The 24,161-nt window shown below is 37.6% G+C and overlaps 1 protein-coding gene across 4 annotated transcripts in view; it reads left to right on the top strand.

Moving 5' to 3' along the window:
- The first annotated feature begins 12,367 nt into the window (after positions 1-12,367).
- The window catches only part of LOC5563900 (guanine nucleotide-binding protein G(s) subunit alpha), an 87,274-nt gene continuing 75,480 nt past the window's right edge, over positions 12,368-24,161 (top strand). Inside the window, exon 1 of one of the 4 annotated variants that reach the window (XM_021853099.1) lies at positions 12,368-12,573. The gene's annotated coding sequence lies outside the window, so the exon portion shown is untranslated. Of the gene's footprint in view, positions 12,926-13,033; positions 13,263-13,691; positions 13,711-24,161 lie in introns of those variants that run through there. The other 3 variants (XM_021853100.1, XM_021853103.1, XM_021853105.1) reach the window with 3 other exon arrangements.

Here is a 24,161-nt window from a genome sequence, read left to right as displayed (position 1 = left end):
TGCTTACCTTTTTAATGTTGGGGGTGCTAGTGATTAGTTCGTACCAGACATCATGTATACGCGCTTCACATCAAGAGCTTGAGATCAGCTTGCCATGAGGGCACAAAAATAACCGCGCGCTTGAGCACGTGCTATGGTGAGACACATTTTTTTAGATCTCATGTAGCAATGTACTAGCTCAAACGATCACATCTGGCTCATGTGCCATCTCATGAGAAAATCTCAATGTGACAGTGCATTTGAGACTCGCTGCCAAAGGTTCCGAAAGCAAGGGAAAGGGATCAAATCATGGATGGAAACTGCCTGTAAGGCTTACAATGTAAGCACTGACGCGGTTCAACGCGGTTAAGATTCTAGCATTTGAATTGAAAAACTTGTAGGGGAACTGGGGGTAAAATGAACACCCTAAGCATTTTTCATGTTTTCTTGCTTATGAAGCTGTCAGATTCTTTTTCAATTGCTCAGAATTGAAAAAGGATGTTTATGCAATGTAACAAGTTGAAATATTGTGATGGAAATAGAATTTTATCAACATTATTATAATTTTGAAAATTGCTTTCCACAGAGTCAATGTTCCAAACATGTGGGTAAAATGAACATGTAACTGGGGTAATATGAACATATACTTGGGGGTAAAATGAACATCCAATGGTGGTAATATGAACATATACTGGGGGTAAAATGAACACATGCTGGGGGTAAAATGAACACCATTCAAATTGAACGGGTTGCGGCATGATTCTCGGCATCTGGTACATGATCAATGCATATTTCACAGATAGTCCGGAATCAATGGAATGTTTGGCCGCGACCATTTGGATGGCTGTCCATTACTGTCCTTGTATTTCCTCGGGAAAACTTTCGGCATCTGATAAAAAATCGGGTACTAATTGTGCTGCCATGGTGTTCATATTACCCCCATCTTGAGTGGTTCATTTTACCCCCAAAGAATCAACATATTCAAATCATTTGTTCTAAGAATTTAGAAGATAAAATTCTTCCTATTTCCGTCTACTTATCATAAATACTTTAAAGATGTGATGTGCTACGCAGTTCAATAGATTTTTGATGATTTTAGTCATAAAAACCTTTAATTGCACGAGTGAAAATTTACATCATATGAGAAAACGGAGAGGCGTACTTTGTTTTTGTTTACTTTTACAGCTTTTGACAGTTCAAGATCGCGCTAAAGTTGTCAAAATAGCTCCTTTGTTTGAGGGTTAAGGATGGTGCTGTGTTTTGCATAGGTTAATAGCATAATACCGTAAAACACTAACCCAGTGATTCCCAAAGTAGGCGAATTCGCCCCCCAGGGGGCAATTTTCGGGCTCAAGGGGGCGAAAAAATCAGAAAGGGGGCGAAAAGGCTAACACGGGAGCATTTGAATAAGTTACTCTTTTTCTTTTTAGGAAACACATCTGAAGGTTAATCAATTCCAAACTTAACTAATTCCAGGAATATTTTACGTTGGACCGATATATCAACAATCAGGGTCATTTTAACACTTCAGTCGTCGCGCTGTTGTATTTTGTACAACACTGTAGAATAAAAATACTCGCTTTTCGTTCACAACAGCAGCGCGTTCGTTCTGACGGTGGCAAACCGCGCGATGACTGGAAGGTTAAAGGTCAAACACATGCATTCAGGTTTTTTTATATCAAGTGAGTTTTAAAACTGGTCGGTATTTGAGATTTTCACAAGTTCACAGATAACATTTAAAACACAACATATTTTGGATGTATATCTGAGAATTTTTAAAACTTTCTGCAAATGCCCAATATTTTATATGGGAACTTTGAGGTTGGAAAGCTCATATTTCTTTCATTGGCATTCAGCTATTTTACAGAACAAAAGAAGATTCGGTTGCACTGTTTCTTATCATTTCTCATGGAACAAATCATTTGAGAGACAAATTTTTCGTGTTAGAAAAAAATACCCTTTTATATATTGCATTGACATATGAGTTGAAAAACATTCTGGATTCTCATTATTTGTTCAATGTTTTTTGATTGAATGAAAAAAAATCGTTCTCAGAAACGTCAAACATTTAAAATTCACAATTTTGCAGTAATTTTAAAAATGAAAGTCAAATCAGTATGTAATCACCATCTACGTCGCAAGTTGGCGCCTATGCATTCAAATAGTTTAAACTGAACTGAACTAGTATCAAAAACTGATTCAGTAGCCTGTAATGCACGCAAAATATTGTTAAAATTGCTATTATAAATTGCAATTTAGTAAATTATCTAATAATTTTGGGAAATCGATTTTTGAGAATATATTGTTAAATGTACATAATAGTTATTGTATCATGATTCTGTGGATATGCGAGTCAAAGTCATTTTTGACGTACAGCATAAAATATTAAAATCACATATTAGGGGGGCGATTCCAGATAAATGTTGGTCTCAAGGGGGTGAAAGTTGAAAAAGTTTGGGAAGCACTGCACTAACCTGTTCATTTTACTCCCCCTGTTCATTTTACCCACAGTTCCCAAAGAAGCATAGGCATAGACCGAAGCCGTATGCTTCCGTGGAGCTGTTGTACTAGGCAAACATAACTGCAAAAAAGTACTCCAAGTAAGCGCATGCGACGAGCCTCACGAGATGTCTCATGAGACTCGCTCACTAAGATATATTTTGTAAGTATCTGCATCTCGTGTCTCACATAATCTGTGAGCTGCGATATGGGATATCGCATGGCACACTAGCTCATTTAGGTATACATGAGAAATACGACACTCTGGTTCGTACTCACTTATATCCTAGTATTTTTCTCATGATTTACTACTATTCCTATTCACAGTTACGGGTACCTATAAATAGAGATAGCGATTAGTCACAAGTTTTTTTTAGTCTGACGGCATTCTTATAATATATTCAATGCTATAATGAAAAACCTAATTCTGAAATGACGCTAGTTGACGAGAAGAGAATGATATAATTAGTAAATTAGTAAATAGTGATATGATTAGTACAAGAAACGGGTTTAATAAGATTATGTTGTATCCTTGTACGGCCATGCGTGGTCCTGTTCAATACGATTTCTTCAATGTTAGAAGGTTTTGATGCACATTAAAACAGATAAAATAATGCTCCGGATGAGTGTCTGGAAGTATAAATAAAAAACGTATAGAAAAAACAAACAAGGACCGCTTCATCATAGTCCACGTAAAGCATCGGTTCACGGTGATGCTAATCAATAGTGTTCATTAGAAAACACTTTTGATTATTATCACCATTGGCACCACTAGTGCGCATCTTTCTCTTCAGAGTAAAGATACATTTAAGCCCCGAGACCTGACAGCAATCAAGCTGATCAAAAGGTTGTGTCTTTGCCCAGAGAACATTTTTTCCAAGGATATATTCTAGCAATATTACCAACTTTCAAATGAAGTCGTGTGACATTATTTTAATTTGATAATACATATAATTCTTTATATTGAAAACACAAGACCTCGTGAGCGGTTATTGGATCACTAGATATTTTTGTGTGTTCCAATAACCGCTCATGCAAAAAATTAAACAAAATTTCAAAGAAATGTCGATTTTAGTAAACCGTAAAGTGCCCTAATTAAGCGCATTGCCCAATTCCGCGCATTTCATACAAAATTATTTATATATGGAAATACAGATTAATGCTGCAGAAACTTTTTATACCATTTGATGCTTCTTTCATTTAGAATAAATTTGACTCACAAATAAAAGCCAATAAGACACTTTTTCGCGGCGTAAAAAAATAATCAGTAGCGACCCGTCTAAGTAGACGCCATTTTTATTATTTCCTTAGCGTTCGTGCTAATACTGTAAAACAAAAACAAAGGCAATTTTTTATTGAAAATGTTTTACTCAGTGTTGCTCAGACTCATTTCCCCGAAAATAACATTTTTCGAACTACGAAGCCAAGAACTACTACAGCCATGCTCTATCCTCCTAAGATAGAAAAGCAGATGGTTAAACTTGAGTACTGCACACAAAATCGATCAATTTTGATCCCAGAGAGCCACAATTCAAGTTTCGGTGAAATGAAATGAATGAGTGAGTGAGTGCGAATCATTTCACCGAAACTTGAGTTGCGGCCCACCCAGAGTTGCCTAATATCAATCATATCAGCTGATGGCTGATGGTCTTAAACTATCAATATCACTTGCGAGCTATCAATATCACTTTGATTTGACAACCAACAGCAGTGATGCGACATCGCACTCTAGATCAAAATCACTGCAGAATGAGTGATCACGTGGTCATTATCCATGCTATTAATGTTTTTCAGTGACCAACACATAGTTTCATCTAACTGCAACACTGTCCAAAATATCGTACTAATAAATTGCCGTTTTATCTGTGCTTAATTTAAAACTAAACTTAACCCATCAGTGATATCCATAGTCTATCGCCATCAATGCACTGGTGATGGAGTAGACAACATGATGTTGATGTGATATGGAATGATCCGATTTGTATCGCAGTCGGCCTGTACAAATCAGCAAATTTTAAGCATTGATAGTGACATCGAGGAGCTCTGGGCCCACCGAGATCGAAACTGTCGGATCCCATGTGCAACATTCAAGCCCAACCACCTCCCCCTCCATCTCAGGAAAACAACGCACAGTTATAACAGTTCATAGCTTCACAATTCGAATTTCGGGGAAATGAGTCTGGTCAACACTGGTTTTACTTTTTATGAAATATTCCATGAAACTACTTGCTACAGATATGTTTCATGGTGCTTCTATGAAATCTTTTCAAATTTTAGCATAATTATTGAGTTTTATTCAAAAAAGTATTGCGCGGAATTAGGTCACGGCTTTTTTTTATATGATGCCCTAATTTCGCGTACTGTTCCTCGCTGAACAACAAACAAGTTAAACATGCTATATTCTCAATATCACATATTCTGCAATCACATCTGATTATTTCTCTGAAAATTATCTGGAAATCCAACTTACAGGGGAATTAGAAGCGGTCGTCCAGAAACCACGTGGTCATTCTTGTGGGAGGAAAAGTTTGTCCAACGACAAAGGTTCATAAACATTTAAAAATTGTTGTGGGAACAATAGACCACAAGGGGAGAGGGGCGTAGTTCTGAAAATCGGATAAAATATCACTTAGTTTATGGAAAGCCCCAAAGGATTATTCTATACATCTGTGCACACAAAATTTACTTAACATTGTGAATCACAAATAATCGAAAAAACAATGGACTTTTGATTGCGACTCTTATTTATACCTATTATACAATCTTTTCGGGTTGGAAATGTTCTCGACTTCCCAGGGCATAGAGTATCATCGTACCTGCCACACGATATACGCATGCAAAAATGATCATTGGCAAAGTAAGCTCTCAGTTAATAACTGTGGAAGTGCTCATAAGAACACCAAGCTGAGAAGCAGGCTCTGTCCCAGTGGGAACGTAACGCCAGAAAGAAGAAGAAGAAGTGTTGGTAGCTTAAGGGTCCATTCACACATTTCATAACGCTAGAAAGGGTGGGTGTGTGTTCTAATGATGTTCTGGTCCATACAACAATTAAATAATATTTATACAAAAAGCGTTACAAGGGGGCGGGTGGGTGTCCAAAAAGGCCAATTTCACCGTTATGAAATAAATGAATGAGCCCTAACGATGAGGGCGAAAAAAAACCTTTGTATTCATAAAAATACTTTTTGCAATTTCTCATCGTAATAGGCTGTTTTTCTTCACGCCAATCTGCCATGAAACGGCCTACTTTCCTGCACTGAAGTATGCAGTGCGGGAATAGTAATTACGCAACTGAAACCAGTGCTGTAATGATTCATTACGCAACGCTTTCTCATTACGCAACTGTTTTGAGTTGCGTAATGAATCATTACACAACAATTCTCGCGTAACATTACTAAAGGACCTATCTAACATTGAGAGGCTCTCTTTGTTTACTTTCTCTTTCATTAATAACTGAGTCACATTAATCTCTTCTGTTGCATTTTTTGTATGAAACGCTAGTCAAGGAAATTGGCTTTCGATCTATAGTGAAAAATTTCCCAAAATCTTTAGTGTTCCACTGTTATAATCGAAAGAGAACGAGAGAGGAGAGAATCTCTCATTTGTACATAGGTCCTTTAGTAATGTTACGCGAGAATTTTTCAGAAATTGTAAAATAATGGAGAATGCATTCCGATATAATTTCTGATACCATCAAGTGCTCTCCTATGAAATTGCAAAAAAAATGTTGTACGTAACTCGTTGCAGAACTCGATTTTTACAGCACTCGTCGTAATTATCCCACTCGGCAAGCCTCGTAGGATAAATTTACGACTCGTGCTGTAAAAATCATCATTCTGCAACTTGTTCCGTAAACTACTATTATAGAACTTTACTGATAGAAGTGCATCAGATAACCAAACGGAAATATTTTTCCTCATTACCTGGATACTGATCGAACTCTTAAGTACGTTTGATAAGATGGCAACACAGCTGTCATTTATTTATTTATTTATTAGTTCAACATCTTTGGCGGAAGTCACACAGAATGCTTAAATATTCTTAATTCTATTTTTAAAACTAATCTACTAATATTGAAATCAAACAAATCGTAAATGCCGTTGAATAATTTACAAGATCTGTCCAATGGGTTATTATAGCCATAAGCGGTTCGGTGTGCAGGAGTCCATAAGAAGTTAGCGTTGCGCAGTTGTCGGAGTTTTCACTATAGACCAATCCAGTTGCCTGCGTAGTAGTGCGTGGTGCAATGTTGACAAAATTTTCTTTGTTTGCTGTGAGAACTGTCACAACATTGCTTTTGTTTGCTGTGAGAATCCAAATATAAACCGATTTGCTGCAAAACAACCACTTCCTTGTTGGCCTGCCGTTGACCGAAAGCTCAATGACGTCAAACAAACATCGATACGTTTTCATTCTGAGGAAATCGACTTGTGTAATATTGAGTGTGCGTTGGTGTTCGTGGCAGTTTGCTTGGGGACCTCTATTCGTTAGTTTATTAGTTCGTTAGTTGTTGCACAGTGAAATTTTGTATCATTCCGAGGTTATTACACGGGTAAAAATCGGATCCCAAAATCATAAAAAAAGACTCATGATTTCTGGAGCCTAGGGTATTTTCAGTTTATGAAAATACACCATGATTCGAAAGCATGATATCATAATTCGGTGCACCCGTAACGCAGTCAGTGCGTTATACTTTTGGCAGAATCATAAAGCTAAATCATGATGTTGGGACTTGGAATCATAATTTCCGGTGCGCATCTTTATGATTCTGGTCGGGTTTGCAAGCGCCATAAAGCTAAATCATATATTTAGGATTTGGAATCATGATTCCAGGTGCGCATGGTTTATGATTCCGGTCGTTTTTTACAGGATCATGCAGCTAAATCATGCCATTGGGATCCCAAATCATGATTTCTGGTGCGCATCGTTTATGATTATCATTATATTTTCGGACCAAAAAAAAAAACAAAAAAATCAATAAAACGGCTAAAAAGAGAAGACGGTGGAAAATGGTCAAAATGGATTTCGATTACAGGCGCAAAAATGGATTAATTTTGTATCACTTACCGGTAGTTAGTAGAGCGGAGCCGGAAGAATTTTCCCTCAATGCGGAGCCGGAACGGGCAACAGCCACGGCAGGAAAGGAACAGAATGAAACGGCTAAACAGAGAAGACGGTGGAAAATTGTCAGCATTTGTATTGAATTGCATGCGTTTTTTTCACTTACCGGTAGTTCTGCAGAGCCGGAATAGCTCGATATCAACGGAGCAGGAACGGAATAGTAGAGCAGGAACGACAGTAGAGCAACAGCGGCGCAGGAAACCGGCAATAAAAGTGAACTTTTTTTTTTAAAAAAAAAAAGGACTTTTCCGTGAATGCGCAGCCAACTATGCTTTGCACAAGCTTTGCTAAACACGTTTTGACAGGTGCACCGTGTGCGTAACGCTTTTCATGGTCATGATTTGGAGCTCATGAAAATGGTTGCTCTGAATCATGATAGTGGTAGCTCAGCTTCAAAAATCATGAGTCTGAATCATGATTTCGTCCCAAGAGCAATTTATAATTTTCATGATTCGTAAATCATGATAATGGGATCAGATTTTTTCCCGTGTATGATGTTATCATCAAAATTACAATATTCGGAGGATTGAGGACTATTGAGGATTTTTCCTCTAAAAAATTAACGGTGCGCCAAGCGACTGTGCAATATGACATGAGCTATTCCGTGCATTATTGCCATGCCAAAAAATATGAGATCCAAAGGCGGACAAATATGTTTATCCAAACATGACGAAAATTTGTTGGGGACATTCAGTTCAGTCGACACTATGATGTTACGCCGAATCGTCAGAGTTTTTGGTTAGAACGGGAAAGAAAATGTTAACCTTTAAGCCTTAAAGGTTAACATTTTCTTTCCTGTTCTATCCAAAAACTTTTAAAGTTTAAGGACAACCGGGGCCGTATTTTATGTATTCATTCCTAAAAAGACACAAGCAAGATTTGTCATACAGGACACAGCATAAAAATTGACAAGGCAGGCTCTTTACTGATCAATGTAAATATCAAGTTTGATTGTAAACATGTGACATCACTCCTATCGTACCATATGCCTTCAGGACCAATTCCAATATCGTAAATTACGATGAAACCAATTTGTGCGACGAACCGGGGAAAAAGAAGGTTATTACTCGACGTGATTACAAATACCCGGAACGGGATGAATAGCGCAAAGGTAATGTTTAGCGCTGCCGAAGATAAAATCTTACGTCGTATCTCGTATACGAAGCTCTTCATTTGCTCTTCGACTGCAGGTGGACCGCGACATGCTAGATACAATCGATCGAAACCGAGATGGTTCGAAAGTTCCTCTTTCAAAGACTGGTTTGTACAATTGCGATTCCTTATCTGGAAAAGGGGGAGAAGGGGGGAAGAGGGTTTCGATTGGCGATAATCTTGCTTCCCGTTTAACGTTGATGGTTATCGAGATGATGATGTCTGTTTGATATTTCTCCTGGCCAATAAATTCAACTCACCTGACACAACCATTTTTTCACACCCTCAAGACAGCTTGGCATACACTTGAAAAATTAAAAATCTCTCAAGGTAAATACGAGCCATCCTTGCCGAAGGATAGATTTTCCAAAGTGTTTGAACAACTGATGGATGACATCAAGGACCGCAAAATGTTCGAGCTGGATTCAAGAAATATGGAAATGTCCATGAAGTGCCAAGAGAAAAGCGATCAAAAATCCAAGTTCAACCATGACAAAACGTTTCCGGGGTATCTAATATTGTTTCGGAGGATTTTAAACCGTCAGAAATCATCGACGTTACTTCGATACAATCACATGTTCATGAAATTTTCGTAGGCCAAAAATGACCCAATGGAACATTTGTACGTTTTTAAATCTTTGTTATCTCTACGATAGACGAAGTTTATTGAAGTTTTGGTTTTGCTGAAAAGTATTGGTATTTTTCATCAAAATTGAAAAAAAAAATAATTTTAATGGTCTATGATTTATTTTGATATTTTAACTTAAAAAATGGAGGAGCAATGATGCATGATGGAGCCACCCTTGCGTTTGATTAAATAGGTTGATGAAATTATTTTTGGATTTAATAATTCTCGTGGTACTCTCACATAGGGTAACCAATATATTTTGGACCCCTATATATTTTGGACCCCCTGGTCCATTTTCCTGCAAATTTCCAAGTTTAAATCGAAAGACCAACTCAATTCGCATGTCATTTGAAAAGATAGGACTATTCCGTACTTGCATCAACCGTTTGAACATAGAAAATGTGTTTGTTTTATCTGAAATTAGGGTAACGGTCGTATTTTGGACCTCCTAAGGAAGTGATTTTAGTTTTTTGTCCCAATCAATTAATGGCACAGCGTAACCAAGTCAAAGAACATGCCAAAATGTAAAGCAAAACTTCCTTTACAAGATAAAAATGCCCAAACGGTCATGAAGGATCCAAAAAACGTCGAAAATAATTGAATTGTGATGTACTGCTTTTCATTATTTTGGACACACCAATACATTTTGGACCCTCAAAGTATATATTTTGGACCCCCGGTGTTTTTTTTATCGTTTGGCGACAAAGTCCACGACACTGGTTGTATAATATGCTTGCCCATAGTCTAATCAATCGATTGACAATGGAAAACCGAAGAAATTCTACGCTTTTAGTCCAGAAATTTGAAAAAAGTTTTTGTTTACATTTGAAAAATTTCTGACGGCTTCAATTTCTGTGTGTAACGTGTTGTAACGGTTGTATGGATGAACAGATTAAATTGAATTAATTTCAGATAAAACCAACACATTTTCTATGTTCAAACGGTTGATGCAAGTACGGAATAGTCCTATCATTCCAAATGGCATGGGAATTGAGTTGGTCTTTCGATTTAAACTTGGAAATTTGCAGGAAAATGGACCAGGGGGTCCAAAATATATAGGGGTCCAAAATATATTGGTTACCCTATTTTGTGGACCTAACATTCAACTGGAATAGTACTCTCTCTCTCTCTCTCTCTCTCTCTCTCTCTCTCTCTCTCTCTCTCTCTCTCTCTCTCTCTCTCTCTCTCTCTCTCTCTCTCTCTCTCTCTCTCTCTCTCTCTCTCTCTCTCTCTCTCTCTCTCTCTCTCTCTCTCTCTCTCTCTCTCTCTCTCTCTCTCTCTCTCTCTCTCTCTCTCTCTCTCTCTCTCTCTCTCTCTCTCTCTCTCTCTCTCTCTCTCTCTCTCTCTCTCTCTCTCTCTCTCTCTCTCTCTCTCTCTCTCTCTCTCTCTCTCTCTCTCTCTCTCTCTCTCTCTCTCTCTCTCTCTCTCTCTCTCTCTCTCTCTCTCTCTCTCTCTCTCTCTCTCTCTCTCTCTCTCTCTCTCTCTCTCTCTCTCTCTCTCTCTCTCTCTCTCTCTCTCTCTCTCTCTCTCTCTCTCTCTCTCTCTCTCTCTCTCTCTCTCTCTCTCTCTCTCTCTCTCTCTCTCTCTCTCTCTCTCTCTCTCTCTCTCTCTCTCTCTCTCTCTCTCTCTCTCTCTCTCTCTCTCTCTCTCTCTCTCTCTCTCTCTCTCTCTCTCTCTCTCTCTCTCTCTCTCTCTCTCTCTCTCTCTCTCTCTCTCTCTCTCTCTCTCTCTCTCTCTCTCTCTCTCTCTCTCTCTCTCTCTCTCTCTCTCTCCTCTCTCTCTCTCTCTCTCTCTCTCTCTCTCTCTCTCTCTCTCTCTCTCTCTCTCTCTCTCTCTCTCTCTCTCTCTCTCTCTCTCTCTCTCTCTCTCTCTCTCTCTCTCTCTCTCTCTCTTGTTGCGATGCTCACCTAAACGCACGCTTCAAAAGAACTCTTGAGCACCCAGCCCGAACAAGGCAGTCCTCGAGGAGTTGTGAGAGCATTTCTAAATTTTCATTGCCTCTCTGCTTAGCATTTTTTCGCTCCCTCGCATAGAGGCAGAGGTAGCACGCTGCACTAGAGTATGTCACCGAATTCTGATGATGTTGCGGAGTATTATCAAGCCTGTCCATAATACGTCAAAATTGACATGCAACCAATATTGTCTTGAAATCGACAGCTTTCAGTAAAAAAAAAAACTTGTAATTTTAGATATGTATGTTTTATGGAAATAAACATTATCTGCAGTGCCACGGAGATAATAATGTATTTTTACAGCATCAGGATGATTTTTAGTCATATTGTATTCTGAAAAAATGACTTATGAATTAATCAAATTTTACACAGTCACGTTACATAAATCCGTTTTCCGCACATACAAATTGGGACTCTTGATGAATCCTTGTATTTATCGGTTAAGAGATCTATTGAGATATGTTTAATTTTCATTAGAATTCATAGATGGAGTTGTTTCTGCTTCTCTTCTGTCCTGCTTGTATGTCTGCGCTAAAGTAATTTGATGTTTATGAAACTAAGCATTTTTCTTCTCATGTCTTTAGAGGTTTTGTTTCATTCGAATATATGACTACAAATGCAGACAAGCTAATTTCATAGTGATGATGCAATCATACAATGTACATCAACTACGATACTTCAAAATTAGTCCAATAATCAACACTAGTATTACATCATAGGCGTGGGTGATAATTGATTGTCCGATGCAAGAGTGCGAATGGCCGTGACTTTACCAAAGTCATAAGTTCGGGTTGACATCTGTGCAGTGACTGACAGATAGTGTAATTTCTCTTGAAAACGATCGATCGATCGCTGGCTTGCGCCATAAACCACTAGAATCAATTTTCTTGCCAAACAGTCGAGACACCTGGCGGCTTCGCATCGTTTGACAAGTGAATGAGGGAGAACGCTAGCTGTGCTTCTTCGTATTTTAGATCCAGGGTACGAACAGGAACGACAGAGACAGGGTGAACTCTGCAGGTTGCTTGGCTGGACTAGACCACTGACACGGACGTCGAACGCAGGAGAAAATAAAACCATACCATTCATCTGATTGCAAAAATTTCGTGCTGTCTCCTCTGTGCTCTTGCTCTGAGTCTCGTGAAGCGCAAGTAGTGTAGCTGGTCTCGGAAGAAAAATTGAATTTTTCGCTTGCTCGTACATTGCAATTTGCTGAATCGTGGTCGCGTTCGACGGTACAAGGTACGGAAAAGTGTTTGCCACCATAATCTGGAACATATCTCGGGTTTTTTCGGGTACCTGTATCCGAGACGGAAAAAAGAACTCTCCTTGGTCGAAATCCATAATCTTAGTGCTGCTGCTCCCTTGCGTGTGCGGGTGTGCAAGGAAAAGTTGTGTGTAGTTCCAAAATCGGGTTCAAGGGAGCAGTGATTTTTTCCATCGTCGGGGTTTAATTTCTGTGTAGATTTTTTTCCCTGCTGGGGTTGGGCTATAGATGTGCTTGGTACTAGTTTTGAAAAAGATCAAAATCTTTTGAGATTTGACATTGTTTAGCCTTATGTGAGCAGTGAAAAGTGGAAAATAAACCGAGAGGGTGTGTAATTTTTTCTTCTTGCTTCTATGTGTTCTCCTTTGGTGGTAATGCTCCTGTCAATATTGGATGTAGTTTTTTTTTCTCTTCTCGGTTGGTTGAAGACGAAAAAGCAGAGTGAAGTTATTTTCAATCATCTAGACAGAAATGCATTTTGACCTCCAGAAAGTGTAGGATAACGAAAACCATTGGAATTGTTATCAGTGGAAATATCAAGTGTAAAGATTATAGTAGCTGTGCAGATAGAAGAAAGAGCCCAAAATGTGGAAGAAAATTGGGAAAATGGAAAATTCATAATATAGAGATATTGAAATATTAATACAAATACCTATGGATAAAGGTTAGCACCAACACATCGACAGGCGACACCGTGTATCAACTACGATCGCTCAACATGAGCTACAGAATTGCACACACACACTGGCAGTTGTAAGCAGAAGTTCTCCAATATTGGAGACGTATACACAGATAAGCGGAGAGAACACTGAAGGTTGGGTTGCCTGCGCTCGCTGATGGTGGACCCATATGGAAAACACGGGTAGTCCACAATGTACTCTGTAGTGAGAAAAGTGTGATATGTGTGATATTACATTCGACTGCAGTTGCGTAAACAGGATGCTCTCACAGGGAGGGAGATAAAAAGAGCCTTCTTCTGGTTCTTATCGCATAGTTTTTCAATCTTTACTATACAACATCGATGGATCCAGATATTGACTGAGCTATGTTTATTACTCATACTGTTTACTTGTTTTGAAATTGTCATATAAAGCAATCAGTCTATGCGTACGGTAAGAATATGTAGTTGTAAATTCTATGCTCATCAAAACAATTTGTTTAAATTAATCATCGATTTCCAAAAAAAAGGTCATATCATTCATGCAAGTATAATATTTCTGTTCATCAAGATATGAAGAGAAGGACATTTAGTGTGTGTTGACTGAAATAGTTAATCTGGTAATTTCCTCTGGCTAGCAGTCTCAATAACTGGTTCCCGAAACAGTAACTCTCGCTTCAACATTTCGGTTAAAGATCCAAACGCGAATCTAAACTGTTAAGTCATGTTTCATGAACAAATTATTATATCTGATAGCTCCGTAGGAATTACCAGGCACCGTGAACAAAGAATGAGGATATGAATGGGTGAAAAATGCATATGTCCAAGTTGATTGGTGAATAACTCTTGTATTTATGTATAGAAAAATATACGATCATGGGTAGAATGATGATTTCAATTAAGACACAAATATTTGAATTCAATAAAAATAATATTTACAATCCGTTAATTTTTTACTATTATATAAATGTAAGAAAATTGACCCATTCGCGTTCCAACGAGGGGGGTCAAAGAAACTGAAATATGCATTAGGAATAATAAAAAAATCAACCTCTGTTGGAATTTGGCCCTAATTATCAATAATATGATTAACATTAAAAGAAATGTTTTAAATTTTTCATTTCTCCAATCAGATGTTGATACGAAATTTGGAAATTTGTAAGGTTCCAATTTACACGTTACGTAAAATTTGAAATCAAACGGCTGTTTTGACGGTTTTTTTTCAATCCTTCAATTAGATATTTAAGGACAAATACAACATATTTTTTTCGCATGGAATATGAACTTTGACAGTGCACAGGATGGCTCTCGGTGAAAGTTTCAGAAATTTGATTATCTTTCGGCCAAAAAATCACTTAGGAAGTCACACAAAATTGCAACAAAAACAACGAAAAACAGAAATAAAACACAAAAAATAAGGTACCGTAAATAGTGCGATAGTGCGAGACCTACAACATACTAAACGCAACAACAAAGTTTCTGTTAATCAGTTAAGCAAAACGAATGCAAAAGCGAAGAGTATTAGAATGATACTTCATGTCGAAGCTATTTTCGTTGGAATCGAGTACATTTAAGAATTTGAAAGCAATTTTTAAAAATTGAAATTTTTTTAGCGTTTTTGAAACGCTCACAAACAATATGTTCTACAATCACTATTTGATAAAGTCATAATAAGTTCGTCACTTATTATTGACAGCCTAGTTGTAGTAGAACATGAATTCGGTCTCAAATCTTTTAGCGAAAACCATTTTTGCAAACTGGGGCCATTTTTGTAATCTAAGTCAGAAATTTCCATATATGTACAGGAAATCATGTATTGTAGACACCATGCTATTGATTCATAACAATTACAAATTGACTTTAAAAATATCAAAATTGCAAATTGGCTTGTTCAAGGGTATCAAGCTTTCTTCTTATTCTGATTTTACGGTAAAAATTGAGCCAGAATCCAAAATTCCAAAATTGTTCGTGTCCTGGAACTATTTAAAAATAGTTTGAAGTCAGTATGGAAATCATTTTTCAATCACCCCTCAGCCAATTTTACTACGGGGCGAGCTGTCATTATGAAAATTGAAATCTTTATTAACTATTTCTAATATCTAATAAAACTGCGTTATGCATAGAAAAATGCGCTCTTTCGGTCGAGTCAAACACAAAATGAAACAATAACGCTCAGAAGCATTGTTCATGAATTTCCCGGACGCTTCGAATCCCGGATACCGATCCAAAAATTCTTTCTTCGACAATTTTTATGCATGGAGAATGTGGGAGACGTCATAACTATAAAAATCGAAATTCGGACCGAAAACACCGTGAAAATGGCTAACCAAGGCCAACAATGAGGTCTTCTCTTACTTTTCAAAAATACGAAATGTTCGTCATTGTAAAGTGCTCGTTTCGGTAAGAAAAAAATATCAGGTAAAAATTTGAAGTCTGTACGTGGACGCTAAATGGTCCCCCAATGGCGACCCGGGATAGCATTGATCAGTTGTTTGGATATTTATTAAGAGGAAAATACCCATCATGGTTTTACAAATTTTCAAAACCAAATTTTTTTTGCTCAAAATTGAAGCAATGCTCATGAAAATCTATCATTGCGTTGCACTTGCTATCTGTAGGGTAGTCATAGATTTTCATGAGGCTTTCTTTAAATTTGAACGAAAAAACTGGTTTTTCACTCTTGATGATTGCTGATGATTGAATGATGGATTCTTGAGCCTTAAACATTTCTTTCGAAAATGCAAATGTTGCATGTTTTATATTTTTATAACTGATAACCATCGCTCGTGACTAGCACCCTCATTCTTGATTACGGCGAATCCAATTTTTGTTCGAATCCATGGCCCACTTTATTTTGCTGGCGTAAACGGGAATGCAAAACGGTTTTCGATCGAAAAAGCGTTCGAACGTAACCAAGAATAGGGGTGTATATACTGTATTTTATTTTTTGAAAGATTTAAGCATGTTTAAAAAAAGTTTTAAGTTATTTTTCAATTTTGCTGAAATGGGGGTAACATTGATCACCCATGTAATTAACGTTTGGTAATATTGAAAATGCCGTTACTTACTTAAATCATGGCACCTGAAGCAGAATACATATTAAGTTCAAACTTTCACAAGTCATTCCGGTATTTGAGTTTTTCCTGCTTATATTGTTTGCAGAACTCATGTGAAACATGAATCTTTGCGTCATCCCTAATAATTCATTGTTTCGAAAAGTTGACAAATTTACGCATGAATTAAACGCAATTTTTATAAAAATCTTATTTTTTATTAGCTCATGGACATAAGAAAGAGAAGCACCATTCATGCTTTTACGAGATGAGTCACTTCCCAGACAACCAAAATGTACGTATAATGAAATCATGTGGAGGCTTTGTATGTGCAAAATTTCACTTATAAGATGTCGCGAAAAGGCTTTCTACGTATAAAAGTGGAGGCGATATACGTGCATATTTTATGTGATGAATAATAGCATTTAGGGGGGTCCTTAGCCTTGAGGTTACGCTTTCGCTTCATAAGCGGAAGGTCATGGATTCAATTCCCAGCCCCTCCAAAAAACCCGTCCAGCCACCAGATGGATTATGGCTTATGGAAATCGATTGGACCAACAGCAGAGCACTCTCCTACCTGCTCGGTGTGATACACTCAAAATAATCCAAACGTCATTGTTACGTGAAAACATACGTGATTTTTTTTCCATCGCACTTTCCACGTAGCTCTTACGTTAATCATAGGTAGCCCAGAATGAACGCATGAACTTTTGAACTTCGTCCATTCCACCGTCGCTAAACGTAAGAGCTACGTGGATTTTCCGGTAGCCTTTACGAAGCGTTTCAATAGGACCTAGCTGGTTTTGCATTAAATTTAACTGTAATAAAGACCAATCTTATTTCTAATAGGCTTTGGAAGAAAACTAATTCCCAATTGGGTCCTAAAATGTTTAATGAAATCTTGTTTTTATTTAATGACACGAAAGAGCATGTTACTGCAACTATTTTAGCAATTTTTTCCGCTCAAATAACGACTACATCATATTTAAACTTTAAATTAAAAATTGGGTCCATAAATGAACCTTGACACTTTTGATCATGTTTGACGTTCGCTTAATCGACAAAAACACCACAGGGCTTTTAGTTTTAACACTGGGGTTGTTCCTACCTGACATTTCGGAAGGGACACGGAAAGCAAAATACACCCAAAATTTGAGTTTAAGCCAAGGAGCGTGACAAAATCTAAAAAAAATTTTTTTGGACTTGAACAAAAGAAAAACATTATAAAATTGAGTAAACTTGTGTTTTTGGCCTAAACTTAAGCGTTTGGCATTAAAATTGGGACAGGCCTTTAGGGCCCTATTGGAAAATGTAAACACACTTAAAAGATTGTGATATTTTTATTGTCAATCTGAGCATTTTGTTTCCCCAATTTTGTGAGTTTGGTCTTCCTTGTTGTAGCCTACGCGTGCTAGAATTGATAGAGGTTATAAATCACGTATAAAATATGAAGTGACGCTGGGATTCTTCGGTATTCAAAGCATATTTACCTTGAAATCAATCTTACATAATGTTTAAAGCAGCAGCAGCTTCTGAAGTTCTTCAAAAATCAAGCGGGCGCCATCTTAGGATTTGAGCTCAACACCGAATGTACGTACACTATGAAAATGTCAAAATGAACTCAAACACCTACGTGAATTCCACGTGAGCGCTATAGGTAACCTCAGTAAACATTACCGAGTCACTATTTGGTGGTTATGAATGGTTTAGTGATCTTTATCTTAGTCAGGTGAAGTGGAGGTAAAATGAATTTGGAATGATCTACGTGATTTTTCACGTAGCAATGACGTTTGGATTTTTTTGAGTGTAGCAAAAGAGCAGAAGAGAGTGAATGCAGATGTAAATATAGATGAGCTAAAAATAGAACTGTATCGGTAAGGAAGATACAGATAAAAACTGATTCCGGCACAGTAGTGGCCACGAGCACGGAGTACCTTAAAAAAAGATACGATTTGAAGGTTAAGTTTAAAAAATAATAATAATAGCATTCAATGTGACAGTAAAAATTTTCTTCCAAACTAACCTGTGTTTTTATGCGACTTAACGTATAATAACAAATGTTTATTTGACAGCTGCTACGGATTGATTCGACTTACTTTGTACGAGTATACGAGACGAAACAAAATGTACAAATGAACTCCGAAAACAAGCGTTTTATGCGAGGAAACTCATCAATCTGACGAATTTATCCACCGTGTTTTGCGGGTTTGATGTAATTTGTATGAATTAACGAGTTATTACGTGAACTTTCATGCGACTTCTGGATGTCTGGGTCTGATCAATGTTATCCCAGATTACGGTATTCAAAATGTTGCCATTTTGTCAATTTTCAACGAAAGGCAAAAGCTACAAAGGACTCGTACACTGCCGTTATACGCATAATTGTCCCATGTTCTAAAATATGTAATCGAGAAAAACGCGTTTAAAGATTTCAACACAATTAGGCCTCGTATTGACCAAATTTGTGATAAATTAAATTAAAATCTTTGCAATAGTATAAAGAATAGCGTGTCAAGAGTTTGATTTATGGAAAAAAGTAAATTTGGCTACGAAATTCGAAGTGGGACTGTTATGCCTAGAAATACGGGGTTTTTGGTGAATTTCTACGCTTAACAGTCCTACTGATAGTAGTGACAAATTATTTGCTAAGTATACTGCTGTATATGACCGTTCTTACGTATGGATTGTACCGAATATAGAGGAAGTATATCCTCAAAACTGTGTTGAAGCACTTAATGAAGGCTCAAGTGACATGTGCCAAACGGAGCCACATGTGGGGAAGTGAAGAAACACGATTTTATAGTTTGGGATGGAAAGCAAAGCTTTCTGTATGAGTGATAATGAGAAAATATATTAGTTAGTGAAACAAAGAGTGGATGAGTAAGTTAGAGAGTTTATAAGTTGTGATAAATTCCTTTTTCGACTCTTCCAGAGGCAGGCATGACAGAAACTTATCTGCAAATTCAAGGTAATTCTGCAGAGTAAATATTTACTTACTTTACTTTACTTTACTTCCTCTGGGGAACAGGGTTTCCAAAAGAACCTGGCATGTTATCAAGTCATCCAAAAACGTTTTAATTACCCTTCTTCAGCCTTGATTTGGGAATTTATGAAGTTCGATGTCGTCATCTAGGTTTCAGTTTCGTTAATTTAGAGGCCATTTCCCCCGGTTATTCGGAACAACATGACATGTGATCAAGTCGTTCAAGTACCAGCTTTACCTTTATTTGCAAATTCATAAAGATTGATATGTCACAAGCCAGGTTTCAGATTCGCCAATATACTGGTCACTTCGACTAGTGAATCGGTAATCAGAACCAGCATGTGGCCAAGTCATCCAAAAACGATTTTTATTTAGACTTGGTTTGCTAAAGCCATGGACTCGAAATTGAAGTGATTACTGATTATTTAAGTGGGATCACCTCAGTACACCCCGTGATAAATTCGAAATTACGATAAATTTCTAATCGATGACCGCGAACTGAAATTTGTTGAAAAACGGATCAGAAATAATATTTTGATATTGAAAATTTCAATCAAATTTGACGTCAGGCTCACATGGATGATGAATGCACCTCGATAAAACAAATACAAAAACAGGTTGTGTTCCACATGGGATGTAATGCCAACGTAAGAAGATATTGAAAACAATTTTCCTAAAAAACAGCCAATCAAAAATTGCGTACTGAAAATTTTGTTCGAGATCAGCGCTGCAAATAGTATAGTGTGACAGTTATGCGTAGAAATACAGTAGTGGGACAGTTATGCGTGGAAATTCAACAATGGAACAACTTGACTTGGCTTGCTTTTCATTGAGTTTCCGAACAAAGTCAAATTTTTATAAGTGTTTTCTAAAACTATACGTAAAAATAAAATGTTTGATGGCAAAAAGTCAAAATGCACAAAAAGTAACATGGGACAATTATGCGTATAACGGCAGTACAGATGGCTAGATTTACGTGAAATGTCCGCCGGTCAACAGTTATTCCAGTTAGTCTGTCGTTTCTGGTAAAAACAACCTCTTTTTCCTTTTTCGTCAACATTTACTCAATTATATGGTACTAGCCCGGTTTCTGGGGCATTAGTTGGGGATCGAAATTTGACCAGCGCAAACCATATCATGCGACACATCAATCTCCAATATTTTACAACAGATGTGTAATACAGTCCCCTCACAGTTATGCATCAACTAAGGGTCATTTTTCAGAAGAATATATGATTAAAAAGATGGTGACGACATACAAAATAAAATTACCTATTTTTGAGAATACACCTCAAAATTCGTGGTTATTTACCCAAAAAGGTCGATTTCGATAAAAAAAAATCCCAAACGATGTCCACCCGACAGATGTGGAGATCAGTGAGAGAGGAGGATTTTTATTATGGATCATATTGACTCATATTATGGATCAAAACACTATAACAGCAATTTATCTGCGAAGTAAACGTACGGTGTTTTAGCGAAAGCATACTTTTTGGCGTTTGTTTCGGAATCGTCTTATCTTTGATTCATAACAGTTACTGTGGTATGGTTTTCAAAACCCCACAGTTATGAATCAACGCTTCAGGAAATACGGTTGTCATTTAATTTCTTACGGACGGAAAAAAATATGCTTAAGCATAGTATATTAACTGCAATGCTGTACAGGGTTATGGCTCACGTGGGTAAAATGTGTTCTACATAAATGCAATTCTATTGATGAGATGTTCCCGTTTAAGTCCAACTCTGATACATATCTGTGTGCTATCCATAACTGTGAGGTGACTGTACAATGCATATGAGGTAATTGTATGCAACATAGGGTCAGCTACAAGTACTTCCGGAATATTCTAGAGCCGATTCCGGAACCCTGTAAAACGACATCAATCTGATGGTTGCAAACCATATCATACGGTACATTAATCTTCAAAATTAATCTTCAAGATTGTTCGCCAGGAACCGAATATGATCCAAATTGAGTAACTTCTTGCAACATAGGGTCGTTTACAAGCACTCCGGGATGTTCTGGAGCCGATTCCGGAACCCTGGAAAAGTACATTATCCGATGATTGTAACCATGCAACACATAAATCTTCATTTTTTTTACTAGGAGTATGATATGATGCAAATTGGGATTCACTGGGAGTATAATATGAATAAAGCAGAGTAATTTCTTTCAACCCTTTGTTGTATGCAGTTACTCAATTGTATTTTACTCTCAGTGAAAAAAAAATATGTGTCGTATGATATGCATAGCAATCATCGGATTGATGTCCTTTTCCAGGGTCCCGAATTTGGCTCCAGAACATTGAGGAAGTTCTTGGAGTTGACCCTATGTTACAATAAATTATTCGGTTTCCATCGTCTTATACTCCCAGCGCCAATTCTTGAAGATTGATCATAAAATTGTTGTTCTTCTCAGGGTCCCGGAATCGGCTGCAGCACATCCCGGAAGTACTTGTAAAAGACCCTAAGATGCAAGAAGTTATATGATTTGCATCATATTATATTTCTGGAGAGAAGTCTCGAAGATTGATTGGTTTGAAATCATCGGATTGATGTTCATTTCCAGTTTTATTTCCTTCGACTTTTTTCACCATTTGATAGACTATGTAAACTGAATTAACGCCTTGCTTAGCCGAGTGGCTAGAATCCGCGGCTACAAAGTGAAGCCATGCTGAAGGTGTCTGGGTTCGAATCCCGGTCGGTCCAGGATCTTTTCGTAATGGAAATTTCCTTGACTACCCTGGGCATAAAGTATCATCGTACCTGCCACACGATATACGAATGCGAAAATGGCAACTAAGGCAAAGAAAGCTCTCAGTTAATAACACTACGCTGAGTAGCCGGATCTGTCCCAGTGGGGGCGTTAATGCCAAGAAGAAGAAGAAACTAAATTAACGATGAACAAAGGTTTTTGTAAATTAGCTTAATTTTTAAACACAACCTTACTAAATCATGGGGAAATACTCTCGAAGAATAATCGAAAGGATTGTGATAAATATTTGGGATACTCCTTTCAAGTTTTGAACATTATAACAATTAAATCAGGACATAATAATCACGGACAACTTGAAGAGCGTTTTGTTAAAATCATCTGCAGGATTTCACAGATTCTTTGCCACAATTTCTAATGAATGTGGACATTATCATACAACAACCTGGACACGGTTTCAATATAATCCAGGGTAAGATTCTGACAGAATCTAGCAATCATTTAATTATGAGGATTTTTTAAAGAACCTGGACAGCGTTATCAAAGATTTCAATCGAGGATTTCCAAATAACGATATTCACCTCGGGTGGAAAAAGCGTTTTTAAAACACGTCGTACGTCCAAATCTATGATGGCACATTTTTCCACCTATGGGCAAATTACCCCCAGTTCCCCCATCAATCGTAAACAACCAAATTTCGTAATAAATTCCTTGGGTTTCACTCATTTGGCAAATATTTTTATCGGATAATGCAGTTTAGTTCTAGTCAGGTCAATCTCGCCAACTGATCCAGTTTACTCCCAGACTACGGTACCTCAAAACTCTCACCGCTTTAGGTGGATTTAGGTTCGATTTCATAGGAAAAATGCATACATTGAATTACACTTCACATGGCGCTGTGACTTATCCATCGATCGATTCATTCACCCCGATAGGAATGTACCCTGCCTTTCTCCATTCTGCTGCGATCGAACAATGGTTGCGCAGCCCGATGCTATTTTGGGGACTTCAAATCATTGATAGGCCATAAATCTCCGATAAATGAAAGCGTCTGTTTTTTTTTGTGTTGTTGCAAATATCCACGAAGTCCCATGCGTCAAACTGAATGAAAGGGAAAAAGACAGCAAACCGAGAGTCATAGAACAAACGTCTCTTGCCGCCGTGCGTCCGGCTTTACCTTACCATCATTCCGGATAGATAAGACAAAAGCGATCCTAATCATTCCCGGGACCAGCGAGCGCGTTGTTTGTTTGTCGATGGGAATTTTTTGTATGAAATTGATAAACAATGAATATGTACACGTTACTCATCAACAAGCTTGGGGAGTTGCTGCTGTTGCTAAATACATACTCATTACCAATGGGGATGCATATATTTGAGAAGCGGACGCAAATTTGTGCCTCGCGCCCTGATATGTGTCAGGTGGCTCATTACACTTAGACCGGTTGGGGATCTGGTGGGCAGCAAAACACATAGATAGCGCCACCACGCTTAGATAATTGGAAATTGGATCTGGCGCTCTCCAAGCTGCTTCTCGTCGTCGGCAGTTGACACACGATTTGACTGTAGCGCGGCGGCAGTGATGACCTCTGATCTAACGCTTTCATGCGTGTGAAAAACTATCCTCAAATAATGCAATTTGCTGATTGATGATTGACCAACAGTATTACCAGACAAAACAAATGAAAAAAAAAAAGATCAACGTGACTGAACGGGAAACGTCAATGTCATGTTATAAATTTTCTAAGACTAACAAATTCTTCAACAACTTCAAACATTTCCTTAGCACCATCATCACTATGCCTACTTCTATCTCTACCTGCAACCATGTATGGTAAATCATGTATTTTGGACAGGCTAAGGATAGGTCTGGACGCTGCGATCGATATACTGCATAAGATACCAATATATTATTACGGAATATTACTTATATCCTTAATGTCTTACTGTACTTTGAAACTTATAAAGTGCAGCATTATCTTCCAAAACAACGTTTTAAGCGACCATCTGTTATACATTTCGAACACCAAATATAAATTTTGCACACCCTAGTGTGAATATAATTTGGACAGGGCGTTATCTCAATATCCATTCAATGGTTTACTAAAATGGCGGTAATACCATAATGTTTCATGAGTTTACATGTGCATTTACAT

The sequence above is a fragment of the Aedes aegypti genome, chromosome 3, assembly GCF_002204515.2.
Source record: "Aedes aegypti strain LVP_AGWG chromosome 3, AaegL5.0 Primary Assembly, whole genome shotgun sequence".
In the NCBI taxonomy this organism is placed as follows: Eukaryota; Metazoa; Arthropoda; class Insecta; order Diptera; family Culicidae; genus Aedes; species Aedes aegypti.
This window is presented reverse-complemented; position numbering and strand designations above follow the sequence as displayed.